Here is an 8,765-nt window from a genome sequence, read left to right on the forward strand (position 1 = left end):
CTTCGTCACACTGCCGACTCATGTTCATCTTGGAGTCCACTAGGACTCCAAGATCCCTTGCCACTTCCGTGCCACCCAGCAGGTCATTTCCTAGGCAGTAGTTGTGCTGGACATTTTTCCTCCCTAGGTACAGTACTTTACATTTCTCCTTGTTGAACTGCATTCTGTTGTTTTCTGCCCATTTGTCCAACCTGTCCAGGTCTGCTTGCAGCTGTTCCCTGCCCTCCGGTGTGTCCACTTCTCCCCACAGTTTTGTCATCCGTAAACTTGGACAGAGTACACTTTACTCCCTCGTCCAAGTCGCTGATGAAGACATTGAAGAGTATCAGTCCAAGGACTGAGCCCTGCGGGACCCCACTGCCCACACCCTTCCAGGTGTGGCAATCCAACCCAATCCACTATGACTCTCTGGGTGCGACCCTCTAGCCAATTCACCACCCACCGGACTGTGTAGTCCAAGAAGAAGCCTCCTTCAAGCCAGAATTGAACCAGTGACCTAAGGATGTCAGTAGGCACCTCCACTACAGTCCTCCTCTCTACCAGCTGAGCTATCAAAGGGACATAAAGAGACTTGTGAAAAGAGGCTGAAGGAACTGGGTTTATTTAGTCTAGAAAAGAAAAGACTGAGGGGGGATTTAATAGCAGCTTTCAACTACCTGGAGGATGAGTGGTGGCAAATGACAGGACAAGTTGCAGCAAGGGAACTTTAGGTTAGATAATAGGAAAACTTTCTCATGAAGAGGGTAGTAAATTACTGGAACAGGTTGCTCAGAGAGCTTGTGGAATCTCCATCTTTGGAGGTTTTTAAGATTTCATAGATTTCATAGACATCAGGGCTGGAAGGGACCTCGGAAGATCATCGAGTCCAGCCCCCCACCCAAGGGCAGGGGGTCAGCTGGGATCATAGGATCCCAGCAAGATAAGCATCCAGTTTCATCTTGAAGGTGTTCAATGAAGGCGCTTGAACCACCTCCGGTGGCAGGCTGTTCCAGACCTTGGGGGCTCGGACAGTAAAGAAGTTCTTCCTTATGTCCAGCCTGAAATGATCTTGAAGTAGTTTGTGACCATGCGGGCAGACAAAGCCTTGGCTGAGATGACAGTTGGTGATGGTCCTGCTTTGAGCAGGGGGTTATGACCTCCTTGAGGTTCCTTCCAACCCTAATTTTCTATGATTCTATGATTCTAAGTCAAAGTACTAACTTTATTATATCTTTTGTGCCTTGGAGCCCTGTTGTGAGAAGCCACCTTTCCCTCATATACTTCAATGATAGTGATAATGAGATGTTGAAAACAACACTCTTTAACTTTAAATGTATGTGAATTGTGGCACACATATTAATGCAGGACCTATATCTCTTCTAGTTGCCATGCCTGACTGTTTCAGAAGAGCAGGGTTCAGCAACCCACAACCCCCTAGGCCAGAACTGACATGCATGGGTAATTTCAGGAGTCAGTGATGGGGGTGCTGGAGCAATTACTGGTGTTGCAGGAACAGTGACTGGTGCTGCATCCCTTTTCCAAGCTTCCCACCCCTACCCCTAATAAGCAGACAGCACCATGGGAGTAACAGCAGAGATTTTTTTGTTTAGGTTCCCAAATTGGGTATGTTACCCTCTTCCATCTCCCTCTGATCAGCACTGGGGAAGGGGAAGGGCCGGGGCAGGGGAGAGAGAAGAAGGAACCGTGGTCCAGAGCCACTTCAGCTCTGCTCCAGCCGGGCTCAGCAGAGAATAACAGTAGTGGCAGCAGCTGAGTTTCTCCTTCCTGCCTGGCCTCCCTATCACCCTGGGAGCAAGTGCGGATCAAGTGAACCCACTTGTTGCTGCCACTGCCAGCGCTGTCCTGTGCTGAGCCCAAATGAAGTGCCTCTGGAACCTTCCCCTGCATACACACAATACCCAGTTGATTTCATGGTGAGGAGGGGCTCCAAAGCCACTGCAGCTGGGCTCAGTAAGGGACTCCAGAAAAAATGGCAGTGGGCAAGTTTGCCTGCTCCAGGCTTGCACCCAGGACTGGACAGGGAGGAGGAACCTGACCAGTGGCACCACTGTTGTCCCCCTCTGGTGTGGGTTAGAAGTGGCTCTGGAGTTGCCCCATAATCAGCTGGGGACAGTGGCAGTGGCAGGCGGGGAAGGGGTTGAATAGGAGGAGAAGGGATGTGCAGCTGAGGGTGGAGAGGGGGTGCCAAGAGCAGGGGATGATGGGATGGGGGAGGGGAATGGGACAGGATTCTTAAATAAAATTATGCTGCTGCACCATGCAGTTTTCCAGCATAATCTGAAAGGAAGCGTGTCTGTGCCACTGCACTCCTTCCTCTCCCCCAGATCAGCCCCTGCTGGCATGCAAAGATGTTCAACCCGGCCCCAAGTGACATGAAGTATTGGGTAGCATCCAGCTTTGTCGGCCCCCCCTCCCCGGTCTCCTCTGAAGCCCTGGCTGCTGCTCTTTCATGCCAGCTCTTATCTAGCTGCAGAGGAGCTGGCTATCTGCAATGAATGGATGTACAGGCAGGTTGAGCTTTCTCAGTGTCATTGTTCACAAGTATGTCAGGCGTAGTGAGCGGAGCTGAAATGAGGACTGGCAGGGTTGATGGGATGGACCACAGGTTGGGAGTGATTGAAGTGCAGCAACACTGATACACGAGACACAGGAGGTTACTGGAGCACAGTAATTGCCATGCTCTGATGTGCTCTGATGTGCTGGAATTACAGTGCATTGAGCAGCCTCCTTGCTTGTGGATAGGCACCCTAAGAGTGTACTTAAGGTGGTTTAATACCCATTAACTGACTGCTCGCATTTTAAGTCCCTCTATGCTAGCTTTAAGGTAACCTGTGTCAAGCCCCTTAGCCTAGGCTAGGACTCAGCTGGCTAGCTGGGTAGTTCATTGTGTTTAGCTTACCTAGCTAATCACGACATATTTGTTAGTCAGTGGGGTAATAGTGGGTCTAAGCCCACTAAGACAACTAAGAGCCTCCCTAATTAAGGTAATGATGAATGCATAATGATAGATTCTGTGGGACAAGTCATGAAAAAAAACAGGGAAAGGAGTGGGGGTTAAAGGTTAATAATAAATGCTCCAAGGAGGAACACTGAAAAGAGCTCACCGGCCAGCACTTACTTACCCAAATGAATCCAAGGAGTCAGTGGACACCACCCAGTGAAAGTCTGCCTGGAGATGTGAACAGATGAGGGACTATGAGATGGGTCTTATTAGCTGGAGATTTCTTCCTGGTCAGCTATACGACCAGCTTAGCTAGGGCCAGAAGGAGGTTCACCAGGAGGTCCTAGGACTTGATAGGGCCACAGATGGGGAGTGCATAAACAAAAATGTGTGGGAAGTAGTGCAACCAGAACCTTAGCAGGAGATTCTTGAGGAAGCAGTAAAGGGGTGGCAACTGGGTACACTCAAGATGCGCTTGCATCTGGGTCTCCCTCTGCTGGCAGAAGGGGCAGGTGTCAGGGGTGTCTGTGAAATGTACCATATCCACCGTTATGGTGACAGCTCCATATAGGAGCTGCCAGCTGAGGTCCCCAATGGCTCGTGAGGGTGGAATATAGACTTGTCCACTGGGGACCCTTACCCATGCTGAAGGTGTCTCACCATTTGGTGTCTGGGTGAGACACAAGGAGAGGATGGTGAAGCATTCTAGGAGTGAGTATGTAGAGCTGGCAGTGGTGGGCTGTTCAGAAGCAGACCTGTTTTGTATCCCCCAGCCTGCTGAGGCTGGGGTGTTCCTTGGCAGTAAGGAGTGCCATGGGATCTTCCCTGGCAGATGCCCCCCAATGGCCCTGTTAGCCAAGCTGCAGGGCATGAATCTCATTTGGCCTAGTCTTGACACTCAGGGGGCAGAGAGCCAGGTCCACGAGCTCTGAGCAAAATAACTTTGCTGACCCATACAGTAGAGCCTGGAGCTCTCTGTTCTTTAGGACATTGTGCATGACTCTTCTCTTTTCTCGAGTATCTGGTTGAGGAAGATTTTAGAGGGGATAACAGTGGACATGAGTCTGTTTTATTTGGAGGGGTGTGTGGTGGGGTCCTTTTTCTTTCCCTAATAGTTATGGGCTACATTTTTATTCTTAAATGTATTCAAGAAGCAATATGGTGACAGGGCAGGGAAACTGGTAGGTCTAAAATGTATTCAGCAAAACCAGATGTCAGGAGGAGCAGTTGCCTTCCTTGATACCTTGTTAAATGAAGTAAGTACCTGGTTTGCTTTATATTGGACAAGTTACTACAGAATTTCCCAACTCAGCCAGCAGTCATCTACTCACGTAGACAGATTTATTGTTAAGGTACAGATAATAGATTCTTAACTGGAAAAACAGCCAAATCTCTCTTACCCAGTGTGTTGCAACTTAGATTTCTGCATGTTAATTACATTCCTAATCTTACTGCATATTAATTACATTCCACAATCTTGCCCAGTATCCTACTGTACTGGCACCAACCTGTTGCAACAGGATGGAAACACAAGGTGCTGTATGCCTCTCAGGTGCTTAGTAGCATAAAAGGAATGGGGGGGCACAAGCCCTGGCAACTGCTCAAGGGAAGGAAGGGGTTGTCCAGAATAGAGCCAGAAGGCACACCCCACCCTCCTATCCCCTGTCCCCACTGCCCCCTGCAATGGCTGCAGGAGTAGGGAAGACAAAGCAGCAGCAGCCTGAACTTTGCTGTTTGGGAGAGCACAGAATCCCAGGGAACATTTCATTTTATTTCAGGCCTGTACAACTGTGACTTGACACTAGAGGGCTAGGGAGAGTACAGAGCCCCAGAGAAGCACAGGTAGAGATATCACCTCCCTTTTTTTGCTATTAAATATTGGGTTTTTGGCTCCTTGATACGTGTTGACAGCAAAAAAGGCAAGGGCATCTCCCGCAGCAGCAGTACCACATCCCTGTATCATGTGCTGCCACTGCCCAGGGTGCAGTACTGGTCAAGTCAGTTATGTTGCTGCAGTTGCTATTTTGAACTCTGGTTCTGTAGGAAAAACAATCCCAGCTCAAGTCTCATCAGAACCCTTCCATTGGTTGCACAACTAACTCTGCAGTCAAATCACTCTTGCTTTGGCCCCTTTGGCTAGTTTTGTGCCTTGTCCCAGACTACTGTCTGCAATCAATTATTTCATTCTGACAGTACTAGGGAATTATGGATATTTGAATACAAATACATGTCTTGCTGTGAATATGAACCTTCTTGGCATTTCAGACTGAGTCCAGTCATTTGTGCTTTCTACCTCCAGTCAATCCTGGGCTTTGTTTGAACTTAACTATCTCTTCTGGCAGATGTTTTGGAAGCAGACATCATCTCCTATTGCCCAACCCTCAGCTCATGTACATGCATGCATGCCCATGTGCTTTTGATGGCTCCATGCAACTCTACTGAAGTGCCTACCAGAGCTATTGAGAGAACTACTGCAGTGAGAAGAAAATATAGGTGTGACGGGCTGGCTGGTAGTGACTTAGCCCAGGAGTTTTGAAAGGGCAGATGATGATTGGAGGACTTGGGATTCCCTTTCCTCACCAATCAGGCTCCAGAGACTCACCCCTCATGTCCCCTGATTGGCCCTGTGGGTCACCTGGTGGGGGATAAAAGGGGCAGCACAGCTGACTCAGGGAAGAGACCAGTGAGGGACCACAAGGAAGGAGCTTCAAGGAGCTGAGGCAGCAGGGCAGGAGCAGTTGTCCCAGAAGAGCCTGAAGAAGTGCGACCTGCAAATAGCACCGGGGTCCTCAGCAGCACGATGTGCGGCCGGCAGGAGAGGCTCCCCACTGGGCTCCAGGATCCCCTATGAGAGGCTGTGGCCAGCAGGACAGGTTCCCCAGCTCCAGCAAGATCTGGGTAGCGACCTGAGAGGTTCTCAGCTCTGCTTCCAGATCCTCCAATCAGAGGCCAGGCTGCTCGATGTGAGGCCAGGGCTCCAGGAAGGTCAAGATCCCTAGCAAGTTGGTACAGTACCAGCACTGGTGATGGTCTGGCAGAGTTTTTGCCGCCCATGTGGGAGATCCAAGTTCAAGTCCCAGCTTTGGTGACTTGGGGTGAGTGAGCTAACAGGAAAATTCCTCTTGAAGTGGAAAGGGGCCAAATCCTGCCCCTTCGGGGCATTGTAGTGTCCCCTATACCCCCCTGGTTTATACTGGTTATGTTCCCAGTATTGTTCCCTCATTAAAAGGTATATGGTTAAGTCCCCAGTGGTGGTCTGGCTCTGCTCTATAGGGGGAGGAGAGTCCCTACACTTCCCACAGCACTTGTGCACCTGCTTTGATCCCTTCAATTGGAGAGGGGGTACCTCTTGGAGTACCACCTGGGTTACATAGGCATGTGACTTCTGTTGGCAAGAGCAGAGGTGATGTAACTGCTGACAGAAGGAAATATTCTGTCTCTGCAAGGAGCGTTTTGTCTGGAATCACTCAAGGTTTTGTCAGCAGAACTCCAATGTAGCACAGATTAGGCTTATACAGATTAATTCTCCTGCTCAGAGAAGTGGCCCAACCTTTAAATATGGTCTCCTGCAGATCTGTCAGCAACAGCAAGAATTCCTCCCTTATTTTTATATTTAATTTAAAAAGCAGCACCAGACAAATGACCCCAGATGCTCTGTACTTTGTTTAGCTGGCATTGAACCACCCAGTCCAAGCATCAAAGTGTATGCAGAGCAGGGGAGAATGACATAATACAAGCAACAACAAAAATGTAAAAACTGTTTAGCTGGCACACTGCAAATTCAATCTGTTATCTAAAACCAAGTTGGGTAATTTCTGCTGTGTACATCTTCCCAAGAAAGAGAGAAACTCAAGTGACAAGTGCATTCTATTTCACAAATCATTTTAGAACAGAGCCTTGGTTAAGAAACTGATGACAGCAAAAAGCTGGTTTGTCAAGAAATGCATAAGATGCAGAAGTAATTATTACAGGATCACTTTTCTGACTTTAAAATAGCCTTTTAGAAATACCAAAAAAAGCTGTGCTATGGGTGAGTATTTTTGATATATAAAACTAAAAAGTGCTTTGAAATGGACGTTTGGATAGCAGTAGCAAGAAAGCTTTGCTCATAATAAGACAACAGTTACAGACTTTAGAAATCATTGATTAAACCTAGATAAAAGAAATACATGCCAATGCTTAAAAAGCAGTTAAAGTTTGCTACATGTGTCAACACGTAGAATATTTGACTGCAAATATATTTCATGTGAATTTATCCTTGGAAGTACAACCAGTCAAAGCTTTCTATAGAGCATATAATAGTTTCATATGGTTTCTTTTACTTTCCCTTCTCTCAAGATGTGCAATATAAAAGGTTTCAACCCCAAACTAGCATTTATTTTTTTGAAAAAATACAGTATGACTGACAACTGCATTCGTTTTTATCATATAATTATGACTCCAGTCCATTAGGAATCACAGCTATGGAACAGCACAATTGGAGCCTAATCTTTTTCAGATGCTTCCCCTCCATGCCTGTAAAAATAACTCAGGTTTGAGGCTGTTTAGCTTTTCTGATTCATTGTCTTGTGGGTGACATTTTTGCTAGTTAGAGAATTAATATTTTAGAAATAGGTGAATGAGCATAAACAAGAGAGTTTTAAATCAAACTGTATGGTTCCTTGTAATAGAAGGGTATTCAGCAGAGGCAGGCAAAGTATGGGCCGGATCCAGCCTACCAGGCCATTCTATCCAGCCTGTGGGCCCCCTAAACATGTAGAAGATTAATATTTGTCTGCTCCTGGCTGCCTGTCAAAGATGGCAGGAGCCAGGGTCAGAAGGACCCAGGAGAAGCTGGCAGCAGGACGCAGCAGCCCAGCCCCACCCTACCCCCAGCCATTTCCTGCCTTCCTGCCCCCTCACTGCTCCATCACCCTGTGGCTCCTGGCTGCATCATTGTACTGCAGAAGCACAGGACCCATGCCAGTGGGGGGAGGAGGAATGGAGACAGTTTGTAGGGCAAGTCCCACACATACACCCTACCATACACATGAACCCATACCCCCACCCTTACACTGCCATACATGCAGACCTCCACACCCTTTCACACACCCAAGCCAGCCTCCCTCCCACACATAGCCCCTCACAAACCCCATACCCACCCACACCCCACATTTCCCCACACCCACAGCCTGCACACCTATTCACCCCCACAGACACACCTACACCCTCCCCCACACCCCACATACCCACAAACCTATACCCCCCACCACAATATACAAGAGTAAGACTTAATTTTAAGCTATTATATGCAATTACCTCTATGTGCACTACACAAACTCATGTAAACCAGGACAAAAATATTTTTTGAAATTAAATTAGTGAATGTTGTAGACGTTTGCTTTTTAGAATGTAATTTGATATTTTTCTGGTTCTGACATGGCAAAACCCCTTGCTGAAAGAAGTATTTCCGGGGGCAAGGGCGTGGGGGTGCAGACTTCTGGTGGCAAAGATCAGGGTTTAGGGGGCAGGACTTCCAGTCACAAGATGGCAACCCAGGGCTGGGGCACCTGTCAAGGGGCAGGGCTACCCATGGGGCCTTCAACAGCTTGCCAAAACTCACTAAGTGGCCCCCACCTGAAATAATTGCCCGCCCCTGGTATATAGAAATCCCAAATGTACTTTCACAAGAATACTGCAAAGTATGCAGTGATCAGCCAATACAGAAAAGCAATATTCAGAAACAAACTAATTCATAATCAGTGAAAGTCCACTTTACTTCAGGTGCACTGATATATTGGTGGCATATTTTTGTTAAAGTACATTTGAAAATGTTTCCAGGTAA

This window comes from Alligator sinensis, unplaced genomic scaffold (assembly GCF_000455745.1).
Source record: "Alligator sinensis unplaced genomic scaffold, ASM45574v1 scaffold1104_1, whole genome shotgun sequence".
Classification (NCBI taxonomy): Eukaryota; Metazoa; Chordata; order Crocodylia; family Alligatoridae; genus Alligator; species Alligator sinensis.